The following is an 18,808-nucleotide window of genomic DNA, read 5'->3' as shown; positions in this document are numbered from 1 at the left end:
CCCAGAGCTGTGTGTGGGGTAACACATTCCTGTTGTTGTCCACGCAGACGATACAGTCTGTAAACAGACGGGCAAGCTAAGTTCAGTTACGGAAAGAAACAATTACATTCGTATGCCCTCTCTCATAATTTATATTGAACCTGGGCTCGGTACTCCAGTTTTTCTTGCAAGGCCGACCCATGTCTCCTTTCAGTTTACGTGATGCCCTGTGCAGGGTGTGATGACTTGTCTCTCTCCATGTGGGGAATCTCCAAGTTGATATCCACTCAGGCATCATTTGCCGCATGCGCACGTGTCTCGCAAGTGGCTGGAGCCATTTACATACTGGTTCTGGCTTGGATGCTGAAACCAGCTTGAGCCAAGATTTGCACTAACCTAAGAAACAGATACATAAAATAATCATGTATACTTTGCAGAAGAAAAAAAAATAATCCCAGGCCAAGGTCTCACTGGCAAGGGAATGGCTGAAATTAACACAGGCGGTGATATTATCGGGTTCTGTCTATGCTCTAGGTACAGAAATCCTTCATTGGCAATCATTCGTAGCTTCTGACTGGGTCTGACATTCCCATGGTCAGCTTCCTGCCTTTGGTTCTCTAGGGGATCATCAGTTTTCCGTTAAAGCCATCCCCTGCCCTAGGTGTGGAAGACCCCAACTAAAGCTAGAAGCTGTTTACTTCATGAGTTCTTGCCTGATGTCTAAAGGAGGCACTCAGGATGGACCCAGGAAGGCCAGAGACAGCATGTCGATTTGGCCTAAGGCTAGGTAGGTCATCAAAATCGTCCACAGCCAAGTTAATTAACATTCATGTAGTAACAGTGATAATTAACATGGGAATCTTGGCTATCTTTTTCCTTTGAGACGGAGTTTCACATAGCCCAGACTACCCTTAAACTTTCTATGTAGCCAAGGATGACTCTGAACTCCTGATCCTCCTGACGCTGCCTCTCAAGTGCTGGGAATAGAATCATATACTACCACAATTACTGTATGCAGTAGTGGGGATTGAACTCAGGACTTCATGCATGCTGAGCAAGCACTCTACCCACTGAGCTATATCCTCAGCCCACTTTTGTACTTGTGAAACTACTGAATGGGAAAGCAAAAGCAAAAAGGGACCTTTTGCAGAGGTCATAGGCAGAGGAGAGACTTGGGGTGGTGGGGTTCTGAGGCTCCTCTGACCTTGAGCCTTCTGCTTGTTCAAATCTACATTCACTTATTCTTAGCACAAGCTGCCGGGTCCTCAGGCTAACCGTGAGCCTCTGGACTGGAGAGAGGCTACATGCCTCCAGGATTCTTGTAGCTGCTCTTTGCTACTTTGTGTGTGGGTTCTTCTCTTTCCCACCCTTTATCCCCCTGGTTTCACCATCTATCACTAGATAGGAGAGAAAGAAGGAGAGGGGGGAAGAGACGAAAGGAAAGACAGAGAGAGAAATCGAAATCCTGAATCTGCTTTCTTTTCTTTTGTTTTTTTCTTTGACCATGGCTACTAGCAAAATACAGTCAATGTCTCTAAATGACCAACAACCACCCACCATGCCTCTTATGGGTCCTAGCATTTATGTACCCCCGGAAAAGCTCCCAGAATTCCAAACATCACAAAACTACAGAAACTATCTGCAGCTGGCAAAACCATGCCTCTGCTAGAGCATGAGGCAAATCAGAGTCAGCTCCCGCAGACACAGCTCCACATCCCCAGGATACCTGGGATTAAAAAGAAAGCACAGCCTTATAATATTTATGTGTTTTTTTTTTAAAGAAACCAAAATTCCAAAATTGTCACCACAGTATACCTTCTTCATATACCTTCTGTTATCACCTCCCTTTCACTGTGAGGAGAGGGGTTTATCCCCAGGACTTCCCTCACCATGGTGGACTTGGCTCATTTTCAGTGCCTTGACCAAGTGAGGATGATTAGAGTGCAGCCTCTGAGCCTCGCTGGCTCTTTGCCAGGGCTCACTAGGAACTGTGAGCTGGAGTGATGGCATTTCTCAGTGACCTGTTAGGTCTGGTAGGACTCCTTTTCAATCAACATCGTTCTTTCTGGCTGGGAATGTGGCTCATCCGTAGAACACATTCTTAGCAGCTCCATCTATAGCACTAAATCTATAAAAATAAACACAGTAAACTCTCCTTGTTATGGAAAATTCCACTTTGTACTCACTATGGTGGCATATATATATACCGTCCCAAGCAGTTTAGCAGGTTGAGGCTGAAGCACACTGAAGCCAGAAAGTTGGAAGTCAGCCTTGGTAACAGAGTGAAACTCAGTTTCTTTAAAAACAAACAAACAACAAAAAACAAAGAAAAATGTATCTCAATGAAGTTTTGGGCTGGAGACATAGCTCAGGTTAGAATGCTTGAGGAGGAGAGAGGGAGCTCTGGGCTCCACCTTCGCTGATATATCCCTGTCATATTAACACACGGTAGAGGCAGGAGAATCAGGAGTTCGAGGCCATCCTTGGCTTATAATGAGTTTGAGGCTAATCTGGGCTACATGAGATCCTGTCTTAGGAAAAAGAAAAAGCCAGGTGTATAATCCTAGCTCTTGGGATGCAGATGTAGGATGATCAGAAGTTCGTGACTATCTTCTCTATAATAGTGACTTGGAGGCCAGCCTGGGCTACATGACACCCTGACTCAAAGAAACCAAACCAAACCAAACCAAACCAAACCAAACCAAATGTAACAACAACAAAAAATGTCAAACTAAGTTTTCTAAAATACATGATGAATTGGGTCAGACTTTTTATCAACTTCTCCGTGGCGTTAGCAGTTCTTTGGTGCTACTGGCTGAATTCGCAGGTGCCGGACAAAGTCAGTGTGAGATGAAGAGAAAGAGAGAGGAGAGCAGTGGCTCCTAGTCATGAGTGTTGGTTTCATCTCTCCCAGAGCTGCTCATGTGTTTGGAGCAGGGTGTCTGTCTGCAGTAGGGATTCCATGTAGGAAACCTGTTGCCAAGGCCCTTGTCCTAAAATGACACAGGAGTTTTATGAAACATGTAAGCATAGCCCAGCCTGCTATGGAAGCTGGGGTAGAGGTGGGAATGAGGAGGGAAGGAGACACGTGAGAGACATAAGATATTACCTGTCAACTACATTTTCTGCTTGTTCTCTTTAAAACTGTTTGCCTTAGTTACTGTTCTGTTCCCATGAAGAGATACTATGGCTGAGGCAACTTATGAAAAAGAGCATTTAACTGGTGGTTTGCTTACAGTTCAGAGGGTGAATCCCTGACCGTCATTGCCAGAAAGAGACAGGCCTGGTGCTAGAGCAGTAGTGAGAGCTTTAAGTCCTGACTCACAAGGTGGAGGCAGAGAGAGAGAGAGAGAGAGACATAAAGAGAGACAGAGAGAAAGAGAGAACTGGAAATGGCATGGGCTTTTGAAACCCCAGAGTCCACCCCCAGTAACACACCTCTTCCAACAAGGCCATACCCCCTCCAAGGCCGTATCCCCTCCAAGGCCATACCCCCTAATACTTCCCAAAGAGTTCTACCAACCTTGGGACAAGCATTTAAATACATGAGCTTATAGGGGCCATTCTAATTCAAACCCCCGCACTGTTGTTTACAAGGCATGATACAACTTTATCTTTCAGTGAGCCCCATAGAAAAGTATCTAACTTAAAAGTATTTATTAGAGTTTTAGTTTATGTGGCTTACATAAAATTATAATTAAATGCTTTGAATAAAAAGCAAGTAATTATACCAAGGTTATTGTTCAAGGTGTTATTGTCCAAACTGAAAGCAATAACATTTGTTAACTGATGCATCAGTTAATCAATATGTATTTACCTTATGCGTGAATGCATAACACTTAACTAGAATATGGGTGGGCAGAACTCTCCAGTTCTAGGCTTGCTTTGCACGCATGAAACCTTGAGCTCTATCCCCAGAAATGCAGAAAAAAAATGTGGTGGTGAGCACCTGTCGTTCCAGCTCTCAGAGAGTGGAGGTTCGTCCGGAGCTACATAGTGAGTTGGAGGACAAACTGAGATACAAGAGATCCTGCCCCCACAAAAGAGGAAACAACACCCCCCCAAGGAAGAAAAATTGTAATAGCTTTAATCTGTTTAATAAGTCATGTAAGTCTGTATGTACTGACATGTAGATATGCTCATTAGTTGATACCTTAGGGTTTTTCTTCTTCTTAAAGTGGATTAAGAAAGAGGCAATATATAAAATGAGGGCATGAGCAGTTTTAACCCCTTTAACTCCTTATTCTTGAAACTTGAGCTTCTACGTTATATGTCCTTGCCAGACTCTGAAACCTTTGTGGGTCCAGTGAAACTTTCACAGAGTCACCTAAGCCTAAGACTGTCAGAAAACACAGATATTTACATTACGATTTATAACAGTAGCGAACTTTCAGTTATGAAACAGCAACAAAAATAATTTCATGGTTGGGAGTCATTACATGAGTAACTGTTTTAAAGGAAGGGTCGCAGCATTAGGAAGGTTGAGAGGCACAGTTTCCTCTGACACTTTTGGGGGACGTTTCATGACAGTGCCTGTCTGTCCTATACTCACCAACACCCCTGGACAGGTTCTGCAACACTCCTGGGTAACGTTGTCACCGAAGTCTGCTCTGTGGACAGCGTGATTTTAAACGTTACATCTTCTCTAAAGATCCCATTCGTACACCAGATGGCCCCGCGCCAGCAACACTCAGTTCCAACTCCACTGTTCTTTGTGGGAGAGCAGGGGTCTGTTTCCCTCCCTTGCTGTCAGCTTCCAGAAATGTGCTGTCCAAGCTCAGCACTCCCAACAACAAAAAGAAGCAACGTCTCTATCGTGGAAAGTCTACACGGCCCGGGGCCCAGGGGGAATGGCTGATCTTAGGAGCGGACTGGGAGGGAGGGAGAGGAATTTGAGGCAAGTCCAACCAGGGAGGGCTTCTATGAAGTACAAGTTCAAGGTCCCTGGGATCCACAAATTGGAAGTGAAGACCTCACGGCTGTAAACAAGAGGTGTGGCCCAGACTTAAGGTAAATCTTCACACCTCAAAAGAGTGGGATTAAAAGTGGGTCTTGATTTAATTGAGAGAACAAACCCTCGCAGATGTGCCCAGCCACTTGGGTTTCCAGATGTAGTCAAGTTGCCAACCAAGAAGAGCTGTCACAACAGGTGTGCTCATCCGGAGTCAGTTTTTGCATTTCCCTGGGAATCTGTGTGTTCAGCATGTCTTGGGATGGGGCCTGGGAACATAACCACCGCCTATAGAACCAGGTGGCAGGCACGCATTGAAATACAGTGTTGTCACAGGTGTTTAGTCGTTTGCTTTTGAGACACGTTCTCCTGTATCCCAGGCTGGCCTGGATTTCAGCATATGGCTGAGGCTAACCTTAAACTTCTGATGCCCTGCCTCCATCCTCCAAGTGCTGAGATTACAGTGTGCATTACCATATCTGGTTTATGGGGTGCCGAGAGACAAACCCAAGGCTTCATGCGTGCTAGGCAGACACTACCAGCAGCCGGGCTACAGTCCCGGCCCACGTAATACTGAGTTTTGAGTCGGGAGATATTAACTTTTACATTGTAAAATTGGTTTATTAGGATAATTTTATATGTTATTAAACGTGTAATAAGCTTAATGCGAGTTTCCCTTGTTTAGACAACCAGTGGTATAGGTCACTGCTTTTAGGATTCCCCTTTTGAGGGTGAAGAGTCCTGGTTTATGTGTCTGTGCACTGCAGGCCTTGTCTCAGCCTCATAGGATCCAAGCTGATGTCTGGGCAATTCACACGGCTTCACTCAAATCCTACTTATAAATATAGTCACTGATACACTCCTATAATCCTGACACTGTGAAGGCAGAGGCAAGAGAATTGTGAATTCAAGACCATCCTGGGCTACATATTGAGTTCCAGGTCAGCCTCGGCTACATAGTGAGGCCCTGTCTCAAAAACCCAAAACCAACCAACCAAAAGCTTTGTGCTCTTACAACTTAAGAATGTCACGCCTTTTCCTAGTGGCTACTATGATCTGCTTCTTCTTCAAGATGCCTGAGGATGCCGTCCAGTCAGGGATGGGGTAGGGATGGTGCTGGCCCTGTCTGGATAAGATTCTCTGTGGCACTAATAACATTTACGATCTGGAGTCTGAGCCATTAATGGGTTAGTGCCTTAAGTGTGTTCAACCTGTAGCCTTCAAGCCACTGAATGGAGCCCCAAACAAATCATAAATGTATTGGGGAACATTAGGGTTTTTTTAATTGGTTGTATAGTTTCTGAGCAGGGAGCTTGTAGTGACGATGTCATAGCACACTGTTCCAGGCATGCCTGGGACAAAGCATGGATGGGCCTTTCTTCATAGGATGGTGAGATCACAAGTGCTTCTGTTGTTTTCAGTAGCCAGTGAAGGACGTATGAATGAGCTTCGAGTGCCTTGTCAGCTGGAAGGGAAACAGCTAAGATAAGACCCAGAGAAAGAAAAGAAAACCCTTTCCCATGCACAGATTCACAAACACCTGGCCCTACTGCCCAACTGCACACCGTACACACACACAAGCAGCTTGAAGGCAAAAGAAAGCAGAACAGACTCCAACTTAGCTGGGACTCCAACTAAGCTGCCATCTTTCTTCCTTTCAGGGACTGGAAACAGAGTCACGTGGCCCACCCAGGCTCCAAAGTAGCCAGGAGAGGACCATTTTCATTTGGTCACTGATGATCAGAAGGGAGCGGCTGCCCTCCAGAAGTCTCAGCGTCTGCAGAATCGGCTGCATCCATTGGCAGAGCTGCCCAGCTGTGCCCGGCAGATGGCTGAACTGGAGTCAGCACAGCTGTGGCCTGTTCCGTAGGTCCGGGAAGGGAGGCTGCCTGTCAGCCTGTGAGTGCTCTTGGCATCAGTGATGGAAAGGCGCTCAGATGATTGGCTGGATGATTCAGTGTGTGTGCATGTGTGTGGAGGCCAGAGAACTGGAGTTGTTTTCCCCTTCTTCCATATGCATGTGTGTGCACACGGGCCTGTGTGTGTGTGTGTGTGTGTGTCCTTTATGTATTGGCAATGCTCATGTTGAGGCAAAGGGTTTACATGGCAGAAAGACATTTCAGGTGCTATGAAAGGAAGGGATGAAATGGAAAAAAAAAAAAAAACAAAAACATCCAACCTTCCAAAAGGGAGAAAAGTGTTTTAAGGACACTCTTTGCGTCAAAGTTCAGGAAAGAATTTTTGATGCTATTGGCTCTGTGTCCTGTGATCAGGAAGTCTGACAAAATACTGAATACCAATAGAAAGCATTTTTTAAAAACTTCCACTTCCCCCTCTGTGTTCTCTCTCCTCTCCCCCTTCCTCTCGATAGAGTCTTGCTAATGTAGCCCAGGCTGTCTTCAGACTCTCTACCTGTCTCAGCCTCCGAGTGCTTGGATTATGGGTGTGAATCACAACAGAAATCATTCTGCACATATTTCTAGGCACATTTTGTGTGTGTGTGAGAAATTGCTCTGAGTTGCTGGAGATGAGGGCACGTTGGCTTTCAAGCCTTCCCCAGGACCTAACAGGCCTGGAAGAGATGTCAGAGTGCTGCGATGAGAGCCCCGTCTCCTTCAGTTCTTAGCAAAGGCTGCATAACTGAGTGGCTTGGCTCCCTTGATGGCTGTGAGTTGAAGGGGTGGTCAGGAGAGTGGAGCCTTCTTTTTAAACCTTCATGCTGTCCTTCCCTCTGCCAGTTTGGAAATGCAGTTATCTCTGAGAGCGGATGGTCTTGGCTTTGTTTTACAGGCAAGCCGGTGAGCGGGTGGTAAAGGAGAGACCACATCAGTAGACTTCCTGCTTTTCTTTCCCCCTCGGCCCTTTCCCAGTACTCTCTGCTCACCTGCCTTCACCTTCTATGTCTCTATGTCGGGCCTCACAGCCAGGTGATGGCTAGACACAATTTATACACACCTTCTATTCCTGATCGGGGCCGGGGAAGGGAGGGAGTGTGATGGAGAACGGAGGCCAAAGCCTTTTCCTGGCAGGGTGGTCACCTCTGTCCCGTGCTGTGGTCGAGTTTCCTGATACTCTCCCAGGTAGATTCTCCTTGAATGTGCTCTGCAGTTGACAGCAGGCTGGTACTTCAGCCCCATTTTCGGGGCTGTCATTTTGTTGATGGATTAAAGTGCCAGGTTCTTCACATCTCTTCATGACCCCATGTGCCTGGCTTTTGTATGCTTCCCTGTCTTTCTCTCCTGTCACTCCAAACTGACCCTTCCTTCAAAGAGTGTCCTGGCTGTTTCCTATGCTGCAGAGCTTCAGGGTCCTCCATCTGGATGGATCCACTTCTCAGTCCTTCAGAACTCAGCTCAAACCTGACGGTCCCAAGAGGACCGTCTTTAGCCTTGAATTTCTGAGGACAGTCCTCATCTGCTGTTTGAGTCCTGACATCTGCTCACTCTATTTTCTTCTCATGACTGAAAGTCTCATTTTGGCTAACACTTATTTGTATTAATTTAAATTTCTCTATGGCTTCCTTCTCTTTATTGGCTCTGACTGACATGCGCTGGGTTGGGCTCAGACACCGATTACTTGGTGTGAGAGTCAGTCTTCACTGTGAGTAGTCTGAATAGATTTAGAACCTTCTAGAAGACCCACCTCAGGGTGTGTCTATGAATGTGTTTCCACAGAGGTTAGCTGAGGCCGGAAGACCCACCCTGATCCTGGCAGCGCCATCCCACTGACAGGGGGCCGAGACTGAACAATCTGGAAAAAGGAGAAAGCTGGACAACAGCCATCTTTTCTGGATCTCTGCTGGTTCACTGAGGTGAACAAGCAGCTTCCCGCTCGCACTGCTCAGCCATGAACAGGTCCACCGTGCCCCTCCCAGACACTATGGACTACACCTTCAAACCATGACCCAAAATAAATCCATTCCACCTTAAACTGCTTTTCTTGTATTCTGTCACAGCAATAAGAGGACTGCCAAGGCTGCCTGTCAGGAAGTTGCCTTTAGAAGCACCAGGAAAGTGTGGAACCACTTGGGCCATAGGCACTTTGCTAAGTTTGTGCAACAAACAGGTTACTTTCATAATCAGAAAATGTTATACTATATATAAAATTTCTGTAAATAACACTATATACAGTATAAAGCATACTATAGCGTGTTATATATGCACAGTAAAGTCATAGAACTCACTGTAACTGTAGATCTCAGGATAGTCTCCTCTCTCCTTCATGTGGGGTCGTCTGGCTCTCTCCTCAGCTTCTTACACATTTAAATTTCTAAAAAAAAAAAAAATATTTTTATGTGTCTGAGTGCAAGCCTGGTGCCCTCCGAGGTCGGAGGAGTGGGGGCCCCTGGATCTATAAATGGTTCTGACCTGCTATGTGGGTGCTGGGAATGGAAACCTGCCTCTGCAGTAACAGTGCTCTTAACCACTGGGCCATCTCTCCACGTGCACTCGCCGTCTCCATGTGCAATGAAGACCCTCCACGCTGGTGCCTGTATCTTGTGGAGCTGTAGGAACACACAGCCCTAGACGCTGTCCACCCAGTCTGGCAGCGTCAGAGCGGCTCTGACCCCCAAGATCAGGCCCGTTGACTGCTGATGTTCCCTCACGGAAACACTGGGCAGAGGCGGTCTTTGGGCCCTCAGCTGAGATTCCAGTTACTCCCTCCAGCATGGCCCGGCCAGCTGTAATTGTGATTAGCCTCCGTCTTCAGAGATAGCAGATTATATAGACTATGGAAGGTTAGCTGAGGGGACTTCTAAATACGCAGCTATGAGTAGTCCATGCTGGGGTGCAGCTGCTTCAGGCTGGTGTGTGTGTCACCCCTGCTCTGTAAGCCCAATAGCCCTTGGTTCCCTAAGTTGTCCTTTGATGGAACCCTGCTTCGGTTTGTCCGTGATGCCATAAGCAGTAGGTAGGTAGACTTTCCCCCAGGAAGAGTGTCCGTCCCATCCTCCCCCGCATCCCCTCTCCCACACCATCGACCGCATCCGCGTCCCTTCTTTCTCCTCTCTGATGTGGAGACTTCAGGTCACGGGAGAGGATGGTGGTCCCAGCAAGCCAAGCACATCTCCGTCACGTGGGCTCCCTGGCTCACTCAGGTTTGCCTAATAAGCCCTGCGAGGATTCTGGGTGGCCCAACTCAGCACTGCCCTCCGCCTTTCAGCTGTCACACCCAGCAGCTCTCGGAGGGAAGGAAAACGGGCGGCCTCTGCTAACAGGGAGCAGAGCTTCTGAGCTCTTCTGGGTGGGACCCGAGGAAAACGCCTTTGCTCCGCACTCTGGGGGAAGGGGCAGGATCGAGCGCGCTTCGCAGTTTGTGGTCTGGGCCACAACGGCGGGCTGGCTCCTAACTGCAAGTTAGGAATTATTTTGGTTGCTGGGGACGCAAAGTGTGGATGGAGTCAGTCCAGCCGGCCTAGGGGTCCGGGCCAGGGGAGGGAGGGGGCGTGGTGTAGCGCGGGAGGCCGAAGGCGTGTCCCTGCGGGGCGGGGCGTGTCTTGGGCGTGTCCGGGCGGGGCGGGGCGTGCCGAGCCGCGCGTAGAAAGGTGTGGCCGCGGAGCTGGCCTCCCTGGAGTTGTGCAGAGCTCGGACAGCCTTGACCTTCGCCGGCTCAGCGAGCAGAGAACAAAGTGACGGAGGAAACTTCCCGGACTGCGCCGGGAGTCCCCACGGGGGCTCTCAGGGGCGCAGAGCGAGGCTCGCCAGTTCCTCCGTGCTGGAACTTGGACGGAGGTAAGAGCTCCGCGGGCGAGGGCGCCTCTCCGCGGCGTGGGCTCCGGGTGGTACCCAGAGCGGGGCGCCGCGCAGCCCTGCCCCAGCTCCCACCGGGGCCAGCCCCGTCCCTCCTCCCCGCCAGCCGTGAGGGCGAACGGGGGCGCGGCGAGGACTCTCTGCTCCGGGAGGGCGACAGCCCTCTGCGCTTTCGTGTTGTGCCCGTTTCAGGGAACCATCCCTTTCCAGAAGACTCAGAAGTGAGCTCCTGCCCCGCCCCACGCGTGGCGCGGATACAATTAAGGGTTCAACTGTGCCATCCAGGTTTGGAGGTGGCGGCGCCGTCCATCTCCACCAGTGCCCAGCTCCTTGCGCCCGGGGCAGAAGGGCGCAGAGTGGGGTGGGGAGGGGAAGGGGAGCATCCCGGGTTTGGCCGTCTCGGAGGGGACCGAGGACAGCCCGTCCTGCGCCCACCCAGACCCGCGCGGCTCCCCGCCGGCTGCGGTGCCAAGTTTCTGTGAAAGCCGACAACGCTGTGTCCCTGATGGATCGTATTTACCACAAACAGTGGAGGAAGAAAAGGACCCATTCTTCCCGCAGCAAAACGTAGCGAGTAGGATTGCGCGAGGGGTTTTTTATCTCCGAGACCGGAAACTTAATATGGACGCGCTGCTTCCACGGCTCTCCTTACTTCAAAAAAAAGAAATGAAAAATAGGGTAACTCTATATTATGGGTGGGGAAAGCTGCTTGATAGCGAAGATAATTCCATTCAGGGGAGGTTTTCCTGCTGCTCCCCGCAGCTGCTGGAAGACAGGCCGCTAGGTGACATCCCCAGGCAGCCTCTGCGTGCCACAAGTGGTGCGGAGGTCCGAGGTTCTTTTTCTGGCGAAATTCACGCCTTCTACCTTCCACGTACCAAATGCTGCTGCGGTCCTCATTAACAGATAACACCTGACGTCTCCCATTTAAGAGTGAAAACAGAATGCCTCGGAGAGCTCTTTTGAAACGTCTTACACGTTTCTTACAGGTGCAGACCATGTGTTGGGTGTAAAGAGTGCCACCTGCTTCTCTTACGATTGCGTGGCCAGCACAAGTTGGGTGCACGTGTGAACTTTGAACTGCTTCCCCTGATGCTCTGTACAATTTTTTAGACGCTAAATTGTAGTTTTAGCTGGGCGTGGTGGGGTCACACATTTAATTCCAGCAGATCTGAATTTGAGGCCATCCAAGGCTACGTTATGAGACCTTATCTCAACAACAACAAAAAGTGTGTGTGCGCGCGCGCGTATGTGTGTGTGTGTGTGTACACGGGTGCCGGCGGGCGGGGGGGGGGGGGGAGAGCGAGGGAGGAGCAGTGGTAGAGAGATGGCCCAGTGGTTAAGGGCACATTCTGTTCTTGCAGAAGACCAGAGTTCCATTCGCAGAACTTACATCAGGCAGTTCACGACCGCCTATAATTCCAGCTCCAGGTGGCCTGATCTCCTCCTCTCTTTTTCTTCCTCCTCCTCCCCTCCCTCCCACACACATCCTGATAATTAAAAAAGTAAATGACTTAAAAATTTATCAGGTCCTTAAAAGAAAAACCCCAGAGAAGCCTAATATTAAAATGAAAATGTAAAGAACATTTCCTATCGTTGATTTTTCTTTGCTTGGTTGAAGGGAACCTGCTGCCTTGGGTGGCAAAGGTCCTTTCTGATGGGTAGAAAACAAACCATGGTGAGGTACAGCTAAAGCCTTTGTTACTTGCAGTAGCCAAGCAAACTCCCACAGGACCCCAGCTTCCACCTCCAACATCTCATGGAAGACACAGGAGGGTGGAGCGCGGGAGGGCAGTCCTGTAGCTCCAGTACTTAGGAAGCTAAGGCAGGAGGATGCTGCCTGGGCTACATCGCAAAACAGAACACTATCAGGAACGACATGGTGGCACAAGCCTTTAGTTCTAGCTTCTGGCACTCGGAAGGCAGCAGAAGCAGGAGAGTCTCTGTGAGTTCAAGATCAGCCAGAGCTACGGAGTGAGAGCCTGTCTCAAAATAAAGAGGCAGCATCCGGCCCAAACCACAAGGCAAGGCCTCAGACCATGGCAGAAGCTTGGTGATGAAGCCCTGCATCTTTGTCTCCCTCCTCCTCCCTCCCCTCTCAGGGTGCAGGCGAATGTCTGCTCCAGATACGTCACACGGCAGCTTGTTATTTCCCTGCCATTATCTAGAAGGATGCAACAGTCTGCTCACACGCTCTTGCTCCCTTCTCCATCTGCTGATTACCCACACATCCGTCATGCGTCAGTCAAATATCTTCTCCAGGATGCTTCGTTTCCCATGTCTCCTGGCAGAGCCGAAGGGTTCCTCCTCTAGCTGTCAGTGCCTGTGCTAGGACACAGTTTAAATTGACAGGTGTTGTCATGTCAGCCTTTCACAGCTCCCTGTGTTTGTTCATTGTCCAAGGTCAACCTGACCAACAGAGCTGGTCTAGAATCAGTTCACATTCCGTTTGCCAAGCTCCGGTGCACGTTTTCACACTGGGAGAAGACTACTCTTGTGATTTACTCAAGTGTAAAATGTGGGCCACTGCCCAAGCCGCACCCTACTTCACTGTAAATGGTGACGGGTCAAAGGATAAGTTAGAAAAGAAAGATATATATTAATAAGCTCCACAGAGAAACTTTTGGGGACAGGTTTTCCTTTTTGTGTGTGAGTATGTGGAAATGTGCTTTGTTCAGCCTTTATGTCTGTCTCTCCACGTGATGCTGAGACATGTATCCTTGATGACAGGAAAGGGTCTGTCGTCAGCCTTGCAATCATGTGACTGTCTTCAGCTAACCGCTTTTCCGGGGACCAAAGTTTTCATGTCTAATGATGCTCTGAAGAGAGATTTTGGGAAAAGACTTGGAAGTTAGGCTGTGGGAGACTTAGCTTCTGTAAATATGTGCCAATAAATAGGATTTAAATGTATTCTGCATGGAAGAATTTAAGTCACCTCAAAGAGGTGCCTCACAGAAGTAAAGAAACAGTAAGAGACTTGTCGTGCCTGATTTATATTTAACATCACAACCTGCTCATATAAATTCAAATTTGACATAAAAGCAATTTGCTGTAGGGCTCTCATGAACATTCCAGATTTGTAGTTAAAACATCAATTTGTGCCAGGCATAGTGATGCAAGCCTTTAATCCCAGCACTTGGGAGGCAGAGGCAGACAGATCTCTGTGAGTTCAAAGTCAGCCTGGTCTACAAAGCTAGGACAGCCGAGGCTACACAGAAAAACAAAACAAAATAAAAATCAACTTGTGGGATAATCGATAGAAGCATTTGTTCAAGCTACAAGAAATACAGTGATTGTCTCAAAAACTTGTGAAACTGTGCTATGCAGTGGGAGATGTCATTGTGGCTGTCTGTCTACATGGAATTGTATGGGATTCTTCCCATCGAGATAACATGACAGAGTAACATGGACCATGCTCTCATTTCCTGGGTAAAGAAAGTGAGTGCCAGGGACTAGTCCAGGTGACCGAGTTTTGGAAGGGGCACAGCCCTGGTGAGCTGTCAGCCTTCCTGGCTTCAGGTCGCTCTGTGTTCAAGTTCCTGTAAGAACAGCAGGCGCTTTCCACTCTGTCATTGGCTTCTCAAGGACGTTTTGAAAAAGCATAGACTAAGTCTTAAGATGGTAGGACAAGAACCGTGGCCAGCACCGAATGTCTGATGCTGGCAACTGACTCCTGAATGGAGTGATAACTTATTCAAAGGAACAGGATATGAACAAGGTACAGGCCTCTGGAGTCGACTGCAGGGGGCGGAGTTTGGCCTTTGTGCACATATTCCTGAGGACACACATGGATGGGATGGATATCCGCCGCCTATGTTGGAACACGCTGCGTTGGCCACAGGGAAGACATGTTTTTATTTCATATTTTATAGAAAGGAACCAGAAGTCATGACAGATAGGCACAAGCGAGGTGGCCTGGTCCTGGGGGTGCCTGTTGCACAACCTTAGTTCTCCCTCTAGTGTCCTCTGGGAAATTTCAGTTGTCAGAAGCCGCACCGGAGCTTGTGTGTTTGTGTGTGTGCACAGGTGCAAGCGCTTTGCAAACATTGGGACAGAAATCAGAGAAGCTGCAGCAGTGACTACTGTGTGCTATTGTGTGGGTGTTCTGTGCGTTCTTAATCACATTTATTCCTCTGAGTGAAGAGAAGCGAGGCTTTGTGGGATGGGGAGAGAGACACTCGCCTTCAGCATCAAACAGGGACTGAGTATGTTGCCACTGTTGAGCTCCAAACACGAGCTACGGGAGAGACCTTTTGATGCTCAGTCGTGAGCGACATGAAGCAATGCCCAGAGCCAGGGATTACACTTTGGGGGGGATAGAGAGGTCAGATTTGTACACCGACAAGCTCCTTTGGAGATGGTCTGCAGTTCTAGCAGTGGGGATGCAAGGAGGTAGCAAGAGTGGTCTGCAGACAGATGAGGAGGAAGAGGCCGGAACTATAGAGGTGAAATCCTGCAGAAAGATAACGTGTGTGTTGTTCATCGACACCAGTGGCAGAGGGCAGGGACCAGCGGGCTGGCCCCCAGGTTCACGCCATCATGAAATTGCCTAGAGAATATGCCCGTTGTAAGTGAATTGGCGCAAGCTACCTAAAATTTGAAAGCTGGATTTTGCCCCATCACAGAAGGGTGACTAGGACGTTCCCAACCACAGATGGCTGAGGCTAGTGACAGCAGACTCCTCCCCTCTTGAGTCATATGGGCCTGGGCTCTGGCCAGCTCGCTCGCTCTCTACGCTCCATCTTGCTGGGGATTGGCTTGGTTTCCATTTCTGAGGTTTGTAGACGATGAGGTGACAGAATCTGGTCTCAGTGCCGGTTGTGTTTTCCTGGTATTGTGTTACTGGTTTCTTTCAGTCGGGGGTTAGGATTCTGAATGTGGCAGGTGCACATGGACGTGGAAGGAGATCGCCGACAGCTCTTTTGTCAGCACTTTGGGAAACGGCTAACAAATCCGCTCATCATTCCTTAAAGTGGCGAGAGTTAAGGGTTCCCCATGACTTTCAGCACGTTATTTCATGCCACTTCTTACAACTCAGACCTTCGCTCTTGTTCAGCGTTGCACGTTGTGGGCTTTCCTCGAAGCGGAGGATGACAGCAGTATACTGCTTGAGAACCGAGAAATGGATGTTAATTGTCATTAGGTGCTTGGACACGGGCCTGCTGTAATAGAGTCCAGGGGCCTTGGGATACACGCCTGTGTGTGATACACGCCTGTGTGTGATACACACCTGTGATCTCAGAAATCAGGAGGTGGGGGCAGGAGGATGAAGAGTTGATGGTCCCCGTTATCTCACATTAAAACGAAACAAAAGCAAATGCGAGCAAACATGCAAGAAAAAGGGCATCGTCAGCTGACTTCCTCCCCCCTTTCTCTTTGCTGCCATTCCCTTTTGGCTTGTCGGCTGATCTTCCTGGTTCTCCCCAGCAGACCATGGATCTGTGAGCATCTTGGGCACTTTGCCCTCTAGTGCTTTGGCTCTGTTGCTATAGCCCCCCGTGCCCGTTTCGTGGTGGGTAACGTCTCAATGCATTGGGGACTTTTTTGCTTGTTTTGCTGGTGTGTCCTTTCCAGGTGGCCCATTACTTTTGAAAAAAACGTAAAACAGTGGTGTCAGTTTGTGTGGTGCTGGTTGAAAGTCTTTTTAGAGATACCCCAACAAGATACCATCTCAACAAAGGCCAGAGAGACTTTGTCAGATCTGCACTCTGAAACAATTCTGTGTGTATGTATGTGTTTATGTGTGTGTGTGCATATAGGTACACATGCATGTGGGGCACAGAGGCTGCTGTTGAATGTCTTCCTTAATTGCTGTCTCTCTCTATATATGTATATATAATTTCTGTGTGTGTTCGTGTGTGTGCACGCGCGCGCATGCGCACACGCACATATTGGTATTTTGCCTGCATGTATACATTCAGACATATCTGTGTGAGGGTGTTGGTTCCTGGAGTTTCAAACAGTTGTGAGCTGCCATAGGGGTGCTGTGGGTGCTGGTAATTGAAGCCAGGGCCTCTGGAAGAGCAACCAGTGCTCTGAACCTCTGAGCCATCTCTCTACCTCCACTGCAGTTATTATTATTATTTATTGTGAAATGCAAGGTCTCGCACTGAACCTGCAGCTTGCCAGCAAGCCCCAAGAGTCCTCCCAGCTCTGCTTTCCCAGCACGGAGGTTATAGCGCTGAGATCCTCTGGATTTGTTCCTATGCTTTTTCTTTAATGTATGTCCTGGACCTTGAACTCAGAGCTTCGTGCTTGTGTGACAGGCACATTCCCCATGGAGCTGATTTCTGGACTCTTTGACTCTTCAGCTTTGCCTTCCCAGCAGTAAAATGTTGACACTCAAGAGAAGAGTTACCCATCTTTTGAAGTCTTGAGCAGTAGCAGGGTCCTTATACTGGGCATCCGGAGATCTAGATTCCAGTCTAGAATGGACTGTTCACTTGTTTGGAAAGTCACTTTAACATTTAAAGGCCTTTGCTTCCAGAGGGAAGAAGCAGCACAGCTCCCGAGAGCTTGCTGGTTTTTTCTGGACCCTCACTGTTAGATCCATCTTGTTAGTTTTCTCCTCAAGCTTTGTGCTAAGTGGGTTGACTGGCAGAGTAGTAGTCACCCTGGTCCTCACATTCTGGGTAACTGAAACTTTAAGATCATGGGCTCTGAGAAGAGGGTGTGCGAGCTGGGTGTGCTGATGCAAGCAAGCCTTTAATGCCAGCACTCAGGAGGCAGAGGCAGGAGGAGCTCTGAGTTTGAGGCCAGCCTGGTCTACACAGTGACTTCCAGGACAGCCACGACTACGCTGAAAAACCCAAATCCGAAACTAAAACCCGCCAACCAAACAACCAACCAACCAACCAAACAAACAACCAGCCAACCAACCAAACAAACAAAAAAGGAGAGAGGGTGGTAGCCTGCGCAGATGGCTCAGCAGCTGAGGGCACCTGCCTCTCCTGCAGGGGACCTCGGGTTGGTTCCCAGCATCCACGCCCCACGGCTCACACCTGCCAGCAACCCAGCTGCAGGGGATCGGATTCCTCCTCAGAACTCTCTGGTCACTGCACTCCTGCACAAACCCTCACGCAGACACAAGATTTAAAATGACAAAAAACAAAAAACAAAAAAAGGGAAGGAGTTTGTACATGCAAATTGAAACTGAGGCCGAACACATCTGAAAAAGGCCACACAGATGTTGATTGCACTGGATTAGTAGATTGCTTTTGGTGGGGATACCCCTTCCATAATAAAAACCTCCTACCCTACCCGTAGCTGGGGAGCTGTGGGCAATTGATAGCTTCTAGGAGAGAGAGAGAGAGAGAGAGAGACACTCCGGTTTCTTTAAGGGTGTGACCCCAGTGGGCCTACCTCACTACAGTGGTTGACCATATACACACTATTGGGGCAACACAGATTATATTTGATGCTTGTTTTGAAGGGCACAGAGTTGGATGGGTGGTAACATAGGGGCAGATCTTGGAGAGTTGGGAAAGGGAGGGTAAATATGTAAAATGTGTTATGTGAAACTTTCAAAGAACTAAAAAAGTTTTTTAAAGAAAATATGTCAAACTAATGAAGGTGGCGTTGGAGCGTTCTGGATGGGTACCCCGTCAGTGTGACCTCACTGAGCCCCAATGAATGCCGCTGACTCAGGAACCAAGGCACCTTCCTTCTGTTCCTCTCAGCTTCCACTCTGGAAAAATCTTAATCATTTTGCAAAGCTGTATGTAAACATTCACTTTTGTGACTGAAGCAGAGACCATGAAAGAATGTTGCTTGCTGGCTTGCTCCCATGGTTTGCTCATCCTGTTTATTTTATCATATACAACCCAGGATGGGCTGCCCAGGATGTGTTCACAGTGGTTTGGGTTGTCTCACAGAAATCATCCATCAAGAAAATACTGCGCAGACTTGCATACAGGGCAGTCTTGCTCATTTGAGCTTCCCAGGTGAAGCTAGCCTGGGCTAAGCTGACAAAAACTGACCAGCACCTACAATTCTTTTGCCCTTGTTGGGACATGCACGTGAACATTATCATGTGAACAGAGAGTTAGGTGTTTCACAGCATTTATTTTTAAAACAGAGTGGTGTTGCCGACAGTTGTATTATTAATATACTTACCTCCCTGTGGGCA

General features: G+C 48.5%; 2 protein-coding genes across 4 annotated transcripts in view; both read left to right on the top strand.

Annotated features, from left to right (window-relative positions):
- The window catches only part of Scaf8 (SR-related CTD associated factor 8), a 195,343-nt gene extending 186,493 nt beyond the window's left edge, over positions 1 to 8,850 (top strand). The window contains exons 23-24 of one of the 3 annotated variants that reach the window (XR_009588012.1): positions 6,592 to 6,796; positions 8,605 to 8,850. The gene's annotated coding sequence lies outside the window, so the exon portion shown is untranslated. Of the gene's footprint in view, positions 1 to 6,591; positions 6,830 to 8,604 lie in introns of all 3 variants that reach the window. The other 2 variants (XR_009588013.1, XR_009588011.1) reach the window with 2 other exon arrangements.
- A 1,679-nt stretch (positions 8,851 to 10,529) lies between these two features.
- The window catches only part of Tiam2 (TIAM Rac1 associated GEF 2), a 194,027-nt gene continuing 185,748 nt past the window's right edge, over positions 10,530 to 18,808 (top strand). The window contains exon 1 of the mRNA XM_060373453.1: positions 10,530 to 10,662. The gene's annotated coding sequence lies outside the window, so the exon portion shown is untranslated. The remainder of the gene's footprint in view (positions 10,663 to 18,808) is intronic.

This window comes from Meriones unguiculatus, chromosome 20 (genome assembly GCF_030254825.1).
Source record: "Meriones unguiculatus strain TT.TT164.6M chromosome 20, Bangor_MerUng_6.1, whole genome shotgun sequence".
In the NCBI taxonomy this organism is placed as follows: Eukaryota; Metazoa; Chordata; class Mammalia; order Rodentia; family Muridae; genus Meriones; species Meriones unguiculatus.
This window is presented reverse-complemented; position numbering and strand designations above follow the sequence as displayed.